The following is a 17030-nucleotide window of genomic DNA, read 5'->3' as shown; positions in this document are numbered from 1 at the left end:
TGTTTCTTGTGACAATCAAGTCAGCGAAACAGCGTATACACGTCAAGACACTGAATCAAGTTTGCCACAAGAACTCATAAGTTTGGCAGTATTGCTCTGCCGTCAGCAATCATACACCCATTTTATTTTCGTGAGACATGTGCAAGCACCTGTTCATCTACTGTTCTATCACTATGAATTAGTGATCTATTATCAATAAGGATACTTCTACAACTACTATCAAAGTATGTCCAGACTTCTTATGTTGTCAGTTGCTATATATGAATAAGTGGGTAGCTACTGACAAGCATTAAGCATGTCACACAGCCCAAACATATAACATTTCAGGACACACCACACAGTCAACAACCACAGTGAAGCGTGTCAAAGCCCAAACATGTAACATTCAACAGGACACTTACACAACACATTCAAATCAAATAGGCAGACAACATACAAGAACATATACCCCAGCCGGCATTGCTCCCTGCCTATTTTCGTACAGCACACTATGTGTGCGCACACCTTTATTCACAAACTCTTCAACTTATACTCTTTTACCGAAGCTGCTACAGCTCGATTGGCCGAATACCCTTTGATCCTATTTCGGTGAATTTGACATCTGCCTTACATATAACAGATTAGCGGTTTAGCAGTTTTAATTTAGTTTGAGTGAAGGAATTCATTTTATAGCAAAATCCGAAATCGTGAAGAACTCATGAAAGTAAGCTTATTCTCGGATTCCTGAAACTTTAGATTTGCTCTTTCTTTTACTGCAAAGTACAACGTTGTTTTTTTTGTTTAAATCTTTCTAGACATGGTAAATATTAAGGACAAAGCAGTTTTCACATAGTTTGAGTGAAGGAATTCATTTTATAGATAAAATCCCAAGAGTCTGCTGAGAAAAGAGAGTGAATGCGAAGTAGACTTTAACACGGCTATGGGAGCGAGCCGAGTGTGGGCTAACCGGGAGAATTGCTTGAAAGAAACGCGACACCGAATGAGCGGTCAGAACAAAGCCTCAATACGGGATTCTCGTGGTGTTTTTGTTGCTGCCTTGTCTTTTGCATAGAGTAAAAGACAAGGCAGCCATCGAATAGGGCCCGATTGTTCCTACTTGGTGGGGGGGGGGGCAAGCGTCTCAACCAAGCAAAGCTCACCATGGGGAAGGTGGCTATACCAACTAGCCTGATGCCCTGCTCCCGCAGTGACGGATAATCGTACTCTGGTTTCTCTTCATAACATACAAGTCTTTCGCCTTTTACTAAAGACTTCCGTGGAGAGCAGCACTAATGAGTTGTTTCTATTTTTGGCAGGCTTTACCTTTGCGGGTGAAGCCCTTTCTGTCTGTGCAAAAGAAATCTTCTTACTGTGCAGAGTGACTTCTCTGAGTAGAGTCGCCTTACTTGTTGCGACTGTGCCGATGTTCGAAGCTGGAGTGCAAAGTTGTTGCTTGAATGGTGCTTGCTGGAGCATGCGGGAGTGCAAAGTTATACCATTTAAAAGGGCTGAAGAGTGCTCAGTGCAGCGGGTGGGCGGAGGTGCAACGTGACACTCTGGCTACCTATGGCCATAAAAAGAACATTGCTACAAGTGCGCATTGTGCCAGCAAGGGCCCTCGGACCTGAAACAGTGGACAGTTATCGCTTCTCGGCCTTTTGGCTAAGATCAAGTGTAGTATCTGTTCTTATCAGTTTAATATGTCCTCTATACGAGGACAACATATTAAATGGATTTTTAAGAATAGGAGTTGAAAAAGAAGCTTGCTCCGTTCACTCCAAGCCTCGACCCGGTACTGCAGTGCCGCTGGGAACGGTGCGCTCTCCTCTGCTCTTGTGAAAAAGCAAACAGCGGTGCAGGATGGAAGTTTCAGGGAGCCCAAGATGAAACTTTCTTTTAATCTGCTGAGAAAAGAGAGTGAATGCGAAGTGGACTTTAACACGGCTCTGGGAGCGAGCCGAGTGCGGGCTAACCGGGAGAATTGCTTGAAAGAAACGCGACACCGAATGAGTGGTCAGAACAAAGCCTCAATACGGTGTTCCCGTGGTGTTTGTGGCTGCCTTGTCTTTTGCACAGAGTAAAAGACAAGGCAGCCATCGAATAGATTGTTTCTACTTGGTCAGCCGAGGAGCAGGGGGGGGGGGGGGGGGCAAGCGTCTCAACCAAGCAAAGCTCACCAAGTAGGAACAATCGGGCCCTTTTCGATGGCTGCAACACCTGAAAGAGATATTGATGCGAGACCCGATCAAATGCTTTTTCAAAGTCTAAATTTAAGATGACAAGCCGGGTGTTTCTGTCTCTAGCGTAATCAATGATGTCTCGAATCAGTACGAGGCTGTCGGTGAGTTGTCTCCCTGAGATGGCACAAGTTTGGTCTGGGTGAATTACCTCCTCTAAAACAGAGGACATCCGTGTCGCTAAAACCTTGCTAAAAAGTTTACAGTCAAAGTTTAAAAGTGTGATGGGCCTCCAATTCTTTAGGTCAGTCTTATCATTTTTTTTATAAAGTAGAGTCACTATTCCCACTCTAAAACTGTCAGGCAGTCGGTCGAGTTTTTCAAAATCTTTAAAAACATCTAAAATGTCTGATGATAAAAGGTCCCAATAGGTCAGATAGAATTCTGCAGGAAGCCCGTCTAAACCCGGAGCTCGACTTCTCTTAAAACCTGTTAGGCATTTTTTTAACTCTAAAGCAGTAAAATTCTGTGTCAAGTGTGCATTCTCTTTTACGGTTTTGTCAACGAATTTTAAGATTTCTGCCGATGTTTCCAAGTGCACTGGTTTCTCTTTGTACATGTTACTATAAAAGGTATGTACAGTTTCAATCATCTCTTGTGTGGATTTTGTTAAAAACCCATCTTCTCTTTTAGATTTTGAATACACTCCTTTTTATTTATAACTTTCTTTCTTTTTCACCTTCCTCAATTTCCTGCTCCCTGCTTCTTACAAAAATTCCTTTACTCTTTATTTCTGCTGAAACTGACATTTCCTTTTTGACATCTTTGATTTCTTCTTTAAAGTCTATGCCACACTGATTTAGTTTAAAGTAGCGCTGTAAGCGTTTATGTAGTCCCATCATACATCTATTCTCTTTCCTTTTTTTACGTTTACCTTGCTGTTTAAAAAAAGTCTGGGTCGTTTCCTTCACCATTTCCCACCATTGTGCATGTGTTTCGTAGAGGTCTTGAAGGGTCTGCCACTCTTTATAACATTCCCTGTACTGACTGACTATGATTTCATCCTCCAACAGGGAACAGTTGAGTTTCCACAGACCACTTCCTACCGTCACACCAGAAGGGGGTGAAAGGGTGCAGGAGAGCATAAGGTGGTCTGAAAAGAAAACAGGGGTTAATCTAACATCAGTGGGTGGGCAATCTCTAGTAAAGAAATAATCAATGCGAGAGGCTCTGGTGCCATCATGACTAAACCAGGTGAAGCCCTCCTCTCTGGGATGCATGGTTTTAAAACAGTCAGTAAGCTTAAAATCCCTGCATATGCCCTGAAGTAAAATCGAAGTCTTATCCACTTTAAAATCTACCCCTGCTCTTTTTCTATCTTTCCTGCTCAAGATACAGTTAAAATCCCCTCCTACAACTAAAGGTACTTGCCCTAGCATGTAAAGCTGTATATCTTCTAAAAGGTCATACCTTTCATTTTTTCCATTGAAACCATAAATATTTAAGAGGTTAAAGTCTTGCCCCATAAAATTCAAGTGTGCTAAAAGTGCCCGTCCGTCTCTCACCACTGTGCTACCTTTCACCAGAACATGCGGATTTTTAATTAGAATGGCCACACCATCATTTTTATTTTGATTTGAGCCACTCCATATCGATAAATGGGGCCACATTTCCTCCCATTGTCTATGGTTTTTTAAAAAAGGTAGTCCACATTCTTGTATTAAAAACACATCTGATTTTATGGAGTCTAAGAAGGATAAAATACTCTGGGCTCTTGTCTTTGATTTCACACTTCTCACATTTAGTGTTGAGAAGGTGAGAACCATTAAAAGCATAAAGGAAAGTAGGTATGTCATTTTCGTTTTTCTAAGTTATCAAAACAAATTACACACAGGTTATTTCTTGGGAAACTAGCTCTTCCTTCATTTCTTTAGGTGAAAAGTGAGTAGGGTGATCTATATTTCCTTTTCGGACTCTCGGTGTTGGCCTCTGACACAATGTTGCATTTAACTTTGAGTCCCTGGGGGTTGATTGCAGAGCTGAAGTTAAAAAGGAGACCTCATTTGGTGAGTCGGAGGGGAAGACTCTAGGTTCTTCCACTGAAGAACTGTCTGAAAGGGACCTAACCCTTCCCCTCTTCTCTGATACAACTGGGGAATCAGAGGCTCAGATGCCGTCCTCTTTGGCTGTTGACCTTCGGGGAGGTGAGTATCTTCACTAGACTCACCTGTCTGCTCTTCCTCCTCATTTAGCGTAGCTCCACCCTCTGCCTGTGAATTCTCACAGACTTCAACACTGAGTGGTGAGGCCTCTACAGACCCCTCCCCTTTTTGCTCCTCACTTCCAATCCAAGCTTTTGGCGGGAAGTTTGAATTTATTGGGTCAACCTCTTCACTTTGTTCACCAACTGCCACCTTTGGTCCTTCTCTTTGTTGGCTTGACTGTGGCTTTACCGTCTTTAATTTGTTGGCAAAAGATTTAGGGCAATCTCTGAAGAGGTGATTTAATTCTCCACAGAGATTACATTTCCTGCCATTTGGACACTCTCCAAAAGTTTGCCCAATTTCTCTGCTCTTCCCACATAACACCTTGGTACAAGCCTCAACCAGGTGCCCATGCTCACCACACTTGCGGCAGAACTTGGGCTGCCCCTGGTAGTGGATGTAACCTCGGTTTTCAAGGTGGCCAGAGTGTCGCCCACCCGCTGCACTGAGCACTCTTCAGCCCTTTTAAATGGTATAACTTTGCACTCCCGCACGCTCCAGCAAGCACCATTCAAGCAACAACTTTGCACTCCAGCTTCGAACATCGGCACAGTCGCAACAAGTAAGGCGACTCTACTCAGAGAAGTCACTCTGCACAGTAAGAAGATTTCTTTTGCACAGACAGAAAGGGCTTCACCCGCAAAGGTAAAGCCTGCCAAAAATAGAAACAACTCATTAGTGCTGCTCTCCACAGAAATCTTTAGTAAAAGGCGAAAGACTTGTACGTTATGAAGAGAAACCAGAGTACGATTATCCGTCACTGCGGGAGCAGGGCATCAGGCTAGTTGGCATAGCCACCTTCCCCATGGTGAGCTTTGCTTGGTTGAGACGCTTGCTCCCCCCCCCCTTGCTCCTCGGCTGACCAACTAGGAACAATCGGGCCCTATTCGATGGCTGCCTTGTCTTTTACTCTGTGCAAAAGACAAGGCAGCAACAAAAACACCACGAGAATCCCGTATTGAGGCTTTGTTCTGATCGCTCATTCGGTGTCGCGTTTCTTTCAAGCAATTCTCCCGGTTAGCCCACACTCGGCTCGCTCCCATAGCCGTGTTAAAGTCTACTTCGCATTCACTCTCTTTTCTCAGCAGACTCTTGGGATTTTATCTATAAAATGAATTCCTTCACTCAAACTATGTGAAAACTGCTTTGTCCTTAATATTTACCATGTCTAGAAAGATTTAAACAAAAAAACAACGTTGTACTTTGCAGTAAAAGAAAGAGCAAATCTAAAGTTTCAGGAATCCGAGAATAAGCTTACTTTCATGAGTTCTTCACGATTTCGGATTTTGCTATAAAATGAATTCCTTCACTCAAACTAAATTAAAACTGCTAAACCGCTAATCTGTTATATGTAAGGCAGATGTCAAATTCACCGAAATAGGATCAAAGGGTATTCGGCCAATCGAGCTGTAGCAGCTTCGGTAAAAGAGTATAAGTTGAAGAGTTTGTGAATAAAGGTGTGCGCACACATAGTGTGCTGTACGAAAATAGGCAGGGAGCAATGCCGGCTGGGGTATATGTTCTTGTATGTTGTCTGACTGTTTGATTTGAATGTGTTGTGTAAGTGTCCTGTTGAATGTTACATGTTTGGGCTTTGACACGCTTCACTGTGGTTGTTAACTGTGTGGTGTGTCCTGAAATGTTATATGTTTGGGCTGTGTGACATGCTTAATGCTTGTCAGTAGCTACCCACTTATTCATATATAGCAACTGACAACATAAGAAGTCTGGACATACTTTGATAGTAGTTGTAGAAGTATCCTTATTGATAATAGATCACTAATTCATAGTGATAGAACAGTAGATGAACAGGTGCTTGCACATGTCTCACGAAAATAAAATGGGTGTATGATTGCTGACGGCAGAGCAATACTGCCAAACTTATGAGTTCTTGTGGCAAACTTGATTCAGTGTCTTGACGTGTATACGCTGTTTCGCTGACTTGATTGTCACAAGAAACAAAGTGTGTTTGATAAGATCCGACCATTTTATTACGGGAGGATCAGTATGTATGGATTCTGATGTGACTGATAAACCCATTCGTATCTTAAGCATAATCTAATACGTGAGACAACGCCCTGGCACACGATAAAAAAAAAAAAGAGAGAGAGCGGTTTTGTGTCCCCACAGTCCATAATGTAGAAAAGAGAGAAAAAAGCCTTTCTGATTTGGTGTGTGTGCTCATAGTGCAGAGTGTAGAGAAAAGAAAGCCGTTTTGGTGTCACGGGTGTTGTGACTTACACACACACATTTCTAAATTGAGAAAGGAAATTATTTTAGAGGAAGCACTAGAGTTTAGATCCCACATTTGTTGATAGGCATTCATTTATTTCTTCACTTCTGATGAAGTTTCAACAATAAACAACAAACTTTGTATTATGAGAAAGAACCAGACTCATTCTTCAGGAATCCGAAAATAAGCTTTATTTTATGAGTTATGCACGAATTCGGATTCTCCTATAAACGAATTCATTAACTCAAACCAAGTTAAGACTGCTTTGTCCTTCATATTTATTCATGTCTAATCAAGTTTCAACGATAAACAACGTTGTACTTTGTAGAATGAGAAAGAACTTCTTCAGCAATAAGCATCTCACGACATATGACGAAACACAGATTTTGCTATAAAATTAATTCCTTCTATCAGCCTGACTTAAAACTGTTTGTCCTCCTTATTTATCCACTTCAAATCAAGTTTCAACAATTAAAAAAAATTTGTAGTTTGAGAAAGAACAACTTAATCTTCAGCAATCAGTATAAAAAGAGGTGCAAATGCCAACCATACATACCTAAAAGGTGGAGCGGAAGTATTCAGCTGCAAGTAGGAGTGAATGTTCGACCATAATTTGTAAAAAGCGGGTAAGAAAAGGTTCGAATGCCCGACTATATATTAACAAAAGCGGGAGGAGAGGTCTTCGGATGAGAGTGGGTGAGAATTTCCAACCATAATCTATAAAATACGGTGAAAAAAAATATGTGAATGCCTCATAGAACACTAAAAGCGGAAGCGTTTGGCTGCAAGAAGGTGTGAATGTCCGACTATATTTGGTGAAAAGCAGGTGAAGCAAGGTCTGAATGCCCAACCTTACATCATCAAAAGCGAGATCAGAGGTGTTCGGCTGCAAGAAGGCCATAGTTTGCCAAAAGCGGGTAAGGTGCGAATGACCGACTAAATATCAACAAAAGTGGGGGCGGAGGTCTTCGGATGGAAGTGGGTGTGAATATCCCACCATACAAGTATGGTGGAGAGGAAGCTGTGAATGGCCGACCATAGTAAAAGGCGGGTGAGAGAAGGTGCGAATGTCAAACCCTACATAATCAAAACAGGGAGCGGAGGTGTTCTGCTGTAAGAAGGTGTGAATGTCCAACCATAGTTGGTAAAAAGCGGGTAAGAAAAGGTTAAAATACCCGACTGTACACAATCAATAGCGGGAGCGGAGTTGTTCGGCTACTAAAAGGTGTGAAAGTCCGACCATGGTTTGTAAAAAGCGGGTAAGAAAAGGTGCGAATGCCCGACAATGTATGATCAAAAGAGGGAGTGGAGGTTTTCGGCTGCAAGAAGGTCTGAATGTCCAACCATAATTTGTAAAAACCGGGGAAGAAAAGGCTCGAAAGCCCGACTATACACCATCAAAAGTGGGAGCGGAGGTGTTCAGCTGCAAGACGGTCTGAATGTCCATCAATAATTGCTAGAAAACATGAAAGAAAATCTTCGAATATCAAACTGCACATGATCATAAGCGGGAGAGGAGGTGTTCAGCTGCAAGAAGGTGTGAATGTCTACCCATAATTACTGAAAAATGGGTAAGAAAAGGTGCGAATGCCTAACCATACATCATCAAAAGAGGGAGCGGAGGTGTTCCGCTGTAAGACGGTGTGAATGTCCGACCATAGATGGTAAAAAGCGGGTAAGAAAAGGTTAAATTACCCGACTGTACACAATCAAAAGCGGGAGCAGAGCTGTTCGACTGGAAGTAGGTGTGAATGTCAGATCATAATTTGCAAAAAGCTGATGAGAAAGGGTGAGAATGCCTGACTATACACCATCAAATGCGGTAGCGGAGTTGTTCGGCTGTGAGTAGGTGTGAATCTCCAACCATAATTGCTGAAAAATGTGTTAGAAAAGGTAAAAATGCCGGTCCATACATAATCAAAATCGGGAGAGGTGGTGTTCAGCTGCAAGAAGGTCTAAATGTCCATCAATAATTGCTAGAAAACATGAAAGAAAATTTTCGAAAATCAAACCACACATGATCATAAGTGGGAGAGGAGGTGTTCAGCTGCAAGAAGGTGTGAATGTCCACCCATAATACCTGAAAAATGGGTAAAAAAAAGGTGCGAATGCCCAACCATACATCATCAAAAGCAGGAGTGCATGTGTTCGGCTACAAGAAGGTGTGAACGTCCAACCAAAGTTTGTAAAAAGCAGTTAAGAAAAGGTTCGAATATCCAACCATACATAATCAAAAGCGGGAGCAGAGCTGTTCGACTGCAAATAGGGGTGAATGTCAGATCATAATTTGGAAAAAGCTGATGAGAAAGGGTGAGAATGCCCGACTATACACCATCAAATGCGGGAGCGGAGTTGTTCGGCTTTGAGTAGGTGTGAATCTCCGACCATAATTGCTGAAAAATGTGTTAGAAAAGTTAAGAATGCCGGTCCATACATCATCAAAAGCGAGAGAGGTTGTGTTCGGCTGCAAGTAGGTGTGAATGTCCAGCCATAATTACTCACAAACGGGTAAGAAAAGGTAGTATTGCCAGACCATATATGATCAAAACAGGGAGCGGAGGTGGTTCAGCTGCAAGAAGGTTTGAATGTCCGACTAAAGTTCAAATATATTAACAAAAGCGGGAGGAGAGGTCTTCGGATGAGAGTGGTTGAAAATTTCCAACCATAATGTATAAAATGCGGTGAAAAAAAGGTGTGATAGAACACTAAAAAGTGGAGCGGAAGTGTTCGGCTGCAAGAAGGTGTGAATGTCCGACTATATTTGGTGAAAAGCAGGTGAAGCAAGGTCTGAATGCCCAACCTTACATCATCAAAAACGAGATCAGAGGTGTTTGGCTGCAAGAAGGCCATAGTTTGCCAAAAGCGGGTAAGGTGCGAATGACCGACTAAATATCAACAAAAGTGGGGGCGGAGGTCTTCGGATGCAGGTGGGTGTGAATATCCCACAATACAAGTATGGTGGAGAGGAAGCTGTGAATGGCCGACCATAGTAAAAGGCGAGTGAGAGAAGGTGCGAATGTCAAACCTTACATAATCAAAACAGGGAGCGGAGGTGTTCTGCTGTAAGAAGGTGTGAATGTCCAACCATAGTTGGTAAAAAGCGGGTAAGAAAAGGTTAAAATACCCGACTGTACACAATCAATAGCGGGAGCGGATTAGTTCGGCTACTAAAAGGTGTGAAAGTCCGACCATGGTTTGTAAAAAGCGGGTAAGAAAAGGTGCGAATGCCCGACAATGTATGATCAAAAGACGGAGTGGAGGTTTTCGGCTGCAAGAAGGTCTGAATGTCCAACCATAATTTGTAAAAACCGGGGAGGAAAAGGCTCGAAAGCCCGACTATACACCATCAAAAGTGGGAGCGGAGGTGTTCAGCTGCAAGACGGTCTGAATGTCCATCAATAATTGCTAGAAAACATGAAAGAAAATTTTCGAATATCAAACTGCACATGATCATAAGCGGGAGAGGAGGTGTTCAGCTGCAAGAAGGTGTGAATGTCTACCCATAATTACTGAAAAATGGGTAAGAAAAGGTGCGAATGCCTAACCATACATCATCAAAAGAGGGAGCGGAGGTGTTCCGCTGTAAGACGGTGTGAATGTCCGACCATAGATGGTAAAAAGCGGGTAAGAAAAGGTTAAATTACCCAACTGTACACAATCAAAAGAGGGAGCGGAGTTGTTCAGCTAAGAGAAGGTGTGAAAGTCCGACCTTGGTTTGTAAAATGCGGGTAAGAAAAGGTTCGTATGCCCGAATATACACCATCAAAAGCGGAAGCGGAGGTGTTCGGCTGCAAGATATTGTGAACGTCCGACCAAAGTTTGTAAAAAGCAGTTAAGAAAAGGTTCAAATATCTAACCAAACATAATCAAAAGCGGGAGCAGAGCAGTTCGACTGGAAGTAGGTGTGAATGTCAGATCATAATTTGCAAAAAGCTGATGAGAAAGGGTGAGAATGCCCGACTATACACCATCAAATGCGGTAGCGGAGTTATTTGGCTGTGAGTAGGTGTGAATCTCCAACCATAATTGCTGAAAAATGTGTTAGAAAAGGTAAAAATGCCGGTCCATACATCATCAAAATCGGGAGTGGTGGTGTTCAGCTGCAAGAAGGTCTAAATGTCCATCAATAATTGCTAGAAAACATGAAAGAAAATTTTCGAAAATCAAACCACACATGATCATAAGTGGGAGAGGAGGTGTTCAGCTGCAAGAAGGTGTGAATGTCCACCCATAATACCTGAAAAATGGGTAAAAAAAAGGTGCGAATGCTCAACCATACATCATCAAAAGCAGGAGTGCATGTGTTCGGCTACAAGAAGGTGTGAACGTCCAACCAAAGTTTGTAAAAAGCAGTTAAGAAAAGGTTCGAATATCCAACCAAACATAATCAAAAGCTGGAGCAGAGCTTTTCGACTGCAAGTAGGTGTGAATGTCAGATCATAATTTGCAAAAAGCTGATGAGAAAGGGTGAGAATGCCCGACTATACACCATCAAATGCGGGAGCGGAGTTGTTCGGCTGTGAGTAGGTGTGAATCTCCGACCATAATTGCTGAAAAATGTGTTAGAAAAGGTAAGAATGCCGGTCCATACATCATCATTGAGCGAGAGAGGTTGTGTTCGGCTGCAAGTAGGTGTGACTGTTCGACTAAAGTTTGTAAAAAGTGGGTAAGACAAGGTGCGAATGCCTGACAATGTATGATCAAAAGCGGGAGCGGAGGTGTTCAGCTGCAAGAAGGTCTACATGTCCATCAATAATTGCTAGAAAACATGAAAGAAACTTTTCGAAAATCAAACCACACATGATCATAAGTGGGATAGGAGGTGTTCAGCTGCAAGGTGTGAATGTCCACCCATAATTCCTGAAAAATGGGTAAAAAAAAGGTGCGAATGCCCAACCATACATCATCAAAAGCAGGAGTGGAAGTGTTCGGCTACAAGAAGGTGTGAACGTCCAACCAAAATATGTAAAAAGCAGTTAAGAAAAGGTTCGAATATCCAACCATACATAATCAAAAGCGGGAGCAGAGCTTTTCGACTGCAAGTAGGTGTGAATGTCAGATCATAATTTGCAAAAAGCTGATGAGAAAGGGTGAGAATGCCCGACTATACATCATCAAATGCGGGAGCGGAGTTGTTCGGCTGTGAGTAGGTGTGAATCTCCGACCATAATTGCTGAAAAATGTGTTAGAAAAGGTAAAAATGCCGGTCCATACATCATCAAAAGTGAGAGAGGTTGTGTTCGGCTGCAAGTAGGTGTGAATGTCCAGCCATAATTACTCACAAACGGGTAAGAAAAGGTAGTATTGCCAGACCATATATGATCAAAACAGGGAGCGGAGGTGGTTCAGCTGCAAGAAGGTTTGAATGTCCGACTAAAGTTCAAATATATTAACGAAAGCGGGAGGAGAGGTCTTCGGATGAGAGTGGTTGAAAATTTCCGACCATAATGTATAAAATGTGGTGAAAAAAAGGTGTGATAGAACACTAAAAGGTGGAGCGGAAGTGTTCGGCTGCAAGAAGGTGTGAATGTCCGACTATATTTGGTGAAAAGCAGGTGAAGCAAGGTCTGAATGCCCAACCTTACATCATCAAAAGCGAGATCAGAGGTGTTTGGCTGCAAGAAGGCCATAGTTTGCCAAAAGCGGGTAAGGTGCGAATGTCATACTAAATATCAACAAAATTTGGGGCAGAGGTCTTCGGATGCAAGTGGGTGTGAATATCCAACCATACAAGTATGGTGGAGAGGAAGCTGTGAATAGCCGACCATAGTTTGGAAAAAGCGGGTAAGAAAAGGTTTGAATACCCGAACATACACCATCAAAAGAGGGAGCGGAGGTGTTCCGCTGTACGAAGGTGTGAATGTCCGACCATAGTTGGTAAGAAGCGGGTAAGAAAAGGTTAAAATACCCGACTGTACACAATCAATAGCGGGAGCGGATGTGTTCGGCTACAAGAAGGTGTGAAAGTCCGACCATGGTTTGTAAAAAGCGGGTAAGAAAAGGTGCGAATGTCCGACAATGTATGATCAAAAGAGAGAGCGGAGGTTTTCGGATATAAGAAGGTTTGAATGTCCCACCATAGTTTGTAAAAAGCGGGTAAGAAAAGGTTCGAATGCCCGACTATACACCATCAAAAGCGGGAGCAGAGGTGTTCCGCTGTAAGACGGTGTGAATGTGCGACCATAGTTGGTAAAAAGCGCGTAAGAAAAGGTTAAAATACCCGACTGTACAAAATCAATAGCGGGAGCGGAGTTGTTCGGCTACAAGAAGGTGTGAAAGTCCGACCATGGTTTGTAAAAACCGGGAAGAAAAGGCTCGAAAGCCCGACTATACACCATCAAAAAGAAGGTTTGAATGTCCATCAATAATTGCTTTAAAACAAGAAAGTAAATTTTCGAACATCAAACCGTACATGATCATAAGCGGGAGAGGAGGTGTTCCGCTCTAAGACGGTGTGAATGTCCGACAATAGTTGGTAAAAAGCGGGTAAGAAAAGGTTAAAATACCCGACTGTACACAATCAATAGCGGGAGCGGAGTTTTTCGGCTACTAAAAGGTGTGAAAGTCCGATCCTGGTTTGTAAAAAGCGGGTAAGAAAAGGTTCGAATGCCCAAACATACACCATCAAAAGAGGGAGCGGAGGTGTTCGGCTGTAAGACGGTGTGAATGTCCGATCATAGTTGGTAAAAAGCGGGTAAGAAAAGGTTAAAATACCCGACTGTACACAATCAAAAGAGGGAGCGGAGTTGTTCAGCTAAGAGAAGGTGTGAAAGTCCGACCATGGTTTGTAAAAAGCGGGTAAGAAAAGGTTCGTATGCCCGAATATACACTATCAAAACCGGAAGCGTAGGTGTTCGGCTGCAAGAAGGTGTGAACGTCCGACCAAAGTTTGTAAAAAAGCAGTTAAGAAAAGGTTCGAATATCTAACCAAACATAATCAAAAGCGGATGAGAAGGTGTTCAACTGCAAGTAGGTGTGAATGTCAGAGAATAATTTGCAAAAAGCTGATGAGAAAGGGTGAGAATGCCCGACTATACACCATCAAATGCGGTAGCGGAGTTGTTCGGCTGTGAGTAGGTGTGATTCTCCAACCATAATTGCTGAAAAATGTGTTAGAAAAGGTAAGAATGCCTGTCCATACATCATCAAAAGCGGGAGAGGTGGTGTTCGGCTGCAAGTAGGTGTGAATGTCCATTAATAATTGCTTTAAAACATGAAAGAAAATTTTCGAATATCAAACCATACATGATCATTAGCAGGAGAGGAGGTGTTCAGCTGCAAGAAGGTGTGAATGTCCAGCCATAATTACTCACAAACGGGTAAGAAAAGGTACTATTGCCAGACCATATATGATCAAAACAGGGAGCGGAGGTGGTTCAGCTGCAAGAAGGTTTGAATGTCCGACTAAAGTTTGTAAAAAGCGGGTAAGACAAGGTGTGAATGCCCGACAATGTATGATCAAAAGAGGAGCGGAGGTTTTCGGCTGCAAGAAGGTCTGAATGTCCACCCATAATTACTGAAAAATGGGTAAGAAAAGGTGCGAAAGCCCAACCGCACATGATCATAAGTGGATGAGAAGGTGTTCGACTGCAAGTAGGTGTGAATGTAAGATCATAATTTGTAAAAAGCGGGTAAGAAAAGGTAAGAATGCCCAACCATAAATTATCAAAAGCGGCAGCAGAGTTTTGGCTGGTATTTATCAATGTCTAGATAGATTTCAACAAAAAACAACGTTGTACTTTGCAGTAAAAGAAAGTGCAAATCAAAAGTTTTAGGAATCCGAGAATAAGCTTATTTTCATGAGTTCTGCACGATTTCGGATTTTATGTATAAAAAGAATTTCTTCACGCAAACTAAGTTAACACTGCTTTGTCCTTCATATGTACCCATTTCTACATATATTTCAAGCATAAACTTCCTCATATTACCCTGAATGAGAAAGAGCCACACTTGTGATTAAGCCATACCTCCCTTTTGAGGAGTTCTGCATGATTTGGGATTTTATCTATAAAATGAATTCCTTCACTCAAACTATGTTAAAACGGCTTTTACCTTCATATTTATCAATGTCTCGATAGATTTAAACAAAAAACAACGTTGTACTTTGCAGTAAAAGAAAGAGCCAATCAAAAGTTTTAGGAATCCGAGAATAAGCTTATTTTCATGAGTTCTGCACCATTTCGGATTTTATGTATAAAATGAATTCATTCACTCAAACCAAGTTAAAACTGCTTTTTCCTTCATATTTATCAATGTCTAGATCGACTTCAACAAAGAACAACATTGTATTTTGCAGTAGAAGAAAGAGCAACACTGAAGGATCAGGAATCCGAGAATAAGCTTATTTTCTTATGGGCAAGTGGGAACTGCTTTGTCCTTCATATTTATCAATGTGTAGATGGATTTCAACTTCTTCTACTGCAAAGTCCAATGTTTTTCTTTGTTGAAGTCGATCTAGACATTGATGAATATGGAAGGACAAAGCAGTTTTAACTTGGTTTGAGCAAAGCAATTCATTTTATAGCAAAATCCGAAATCGTGCAGAACTCATGAAAGCAGGCTTATACTCGGATTCCTGAAACTTAAGATTTGCTCTTTCTTTTACTGCAAAGTACAACGTTGTTTTTTTGTTTAAATATGTCTAGACATGGTAAATATGAAGGACAAATCAGTTTTAACATAGTTTGAGTGAAGTAATGCATTGTATAAGCAAAATCCCAAATCATGCGGAACTCACGAAATGCTTTTTCTCGCTTTTCACTGCTTTTTACAAACTTTGGTTGGACGTTCACACCTTCTTGCATCCGAACACCTCCGCTTCCGCTTTTGATGATGTATATTCGGGCATTCGAACCTTTTATTACCCGCTTTTTACCAAGTATGGTCGGACATTCACACCTTCGTACAGCGGAACACCTCCGCTCCCTCTTTTGATGGTGTATGTTCAGGCATTCAAACCTTTTCTTACCCGCTTTTTCCAAACTATGGTCGGCTATTCACAGCTTCCTCTCCACCATACTTGTATGGTGGGATATTCACAACTACTTGCATCCGAAAACCTCCGCCCCAAATTTTGTTGATATTTAGTCGGACATTCGCACCTTACCCGCTTTTGGCTAACTATGGCCTTCTTGCAGCCAAACAACTCTGATCTTGCTTTTGATGATGTAAGGTTGGGCATTCAGACCTTGCTTCACCTGCTTTTCACCAAATATAGTCGGACATTCACACCTTCTTGCAGCCGAACACTTCCGCTCCACCTTTTAGTGTTCTATCACACCTTTTTTTTCACCGCATTTTATACATTATGGTTGGAAATTTTCAACCACTTTCATCCGAAGACCTCTCCTCCCGCTTTTGTTAATATATTTGAACTTTAGTTTGACATTCAAACCTTCTTGCAGCTGAACCACCTCCGCTCCCTGTTTTGATCATATATGGTCTGGCAATACTACCTTTTCTTACCCGTTTGTGAGTAATTATGGCTGGACATTCACACCTATTTGCAGCCGAACACAACCTCTCTCGCTTTTGATGATGTATGGACCGGCATTCTTAGCTTTTCTAACACATTTTTCAGCAATTATGGTCGGAGATTCACACCTACTCACAGCCGAACAACTCCGCTCCCGCATTTAATGATGTATAGTCGGGCATTCTCACCCTTTCTCATCAGCTTTTTGCAAATTATGATCTGACATTCACACCTACTTGCAGTCGAACAGCTCTGCTCCCGCTTTTGATTATGTTTGGTTGGATATTCGAACCTTTTCTTAACTTCTTTTTACATATTTTTGTTGGACGTTCACACCTTCTTGCATCCGAACACCTCCGCTTCCGCTTTTGATGATGTATATTCGGGCATTCGAACCTTTTATTACCCGCTTTTTACAAACCATTGTCGGACTTTCACACCTTCTTGCAGCTGAACACCACCTCTCCCGCTTTTGATGATGTATGGTCCAGTATTCTTACCTTTTCTAACACATTTTTCAGCAATTATGGTCGGACATTCACACCTACTCACAGCTGGACACCTCCGCTCCCGCTTTTGATCATACAATGCCGGGACATCGCTCCTTGTCTTACCAGCTTTTTACAAACTTTAGTCGAACATTCACACCTTCTTGCAGCTGAACACCTCCGCTCCCGCTTTTGATGATGTATAGTCGGGCTTTCGAGCCTTTTCTTACCCGGTTTTTACAAATTATGGTTGGACATTCAGACCTTGCAGCCGAACACCTCCGCTCTCTCTTTTGATCATACATTGTTGGGCATTCGCACCTTGTCTTACCCGCTTTTTACAAACTATAGTCAGACATTCACACCTTGCAGCTGAACCTCCGCTCCCTGTTTTGATCATGTATGGTCTGGCAA

The 17030-nt window shown here is 42.1% G+C and overlaps 3 non-coding genes across 3 annotated transcripts; 2 read left to right on the top strand and 1 right to left on the bottom strand.

The window, feature by feature from the left end:
• Nucleotides 1–1199: 1199 nt before the first annotated feature.
• On the top strand, nt 1200–1313 carry LOC140310496 (U5 spliceosomal RNA). The gene has a single exon (XR_011916558.1). It is a non-coding gene; the product is annotated as a U5 spliceosomal RNA (small nuclear RNA).
• Nucleotides 1314–1621: 308 nt separating this feature from the next.
• LOC140310414 (U2 spliceosomal RNA) lies at nt 1622–1805 on the top strand. Its single transcript, XR_011916488.1, has one exon. It is a non-coding gene; the product is annotated as a U2 spliceosomal RNA (small nuclear RNA).
• A 3249-nt stretch (nt 1806–5054) lies between these two features.
• LOC140310636 (U5 spliceosomal RNA) lies at nt 5055–5168 on the bottom strand. The gene has a single exon (XR_011916688.1). It is a non-coding gene; the product is annotated as a U5 spliceosomal RNA (small nuclear RNA).
• Nucleotides 5169–17030: the final 11862 nt, after the last annotated feature.

The sequence above is a fragment of the Leuresthes tenuis genome, unplaced genomic scaffold (assembly GCF_036924035.1).
Source record: "Leuresthes tenuis unplaced genomic scaffold, fLeuTen1.0.hap1 SCAF_6, whole genome shotgun sequence".
NCBI lineage: Eukaryota > Metazoa > Chordata > Actinopteri > Atheriniformes > Atherinopsidae > Leuresthes > Leuresthes tenuis.
Note: the sequence above shows the minus strand (reverse complement) of the source record. Positions and strands in the feature narration are given on the sequence as shown.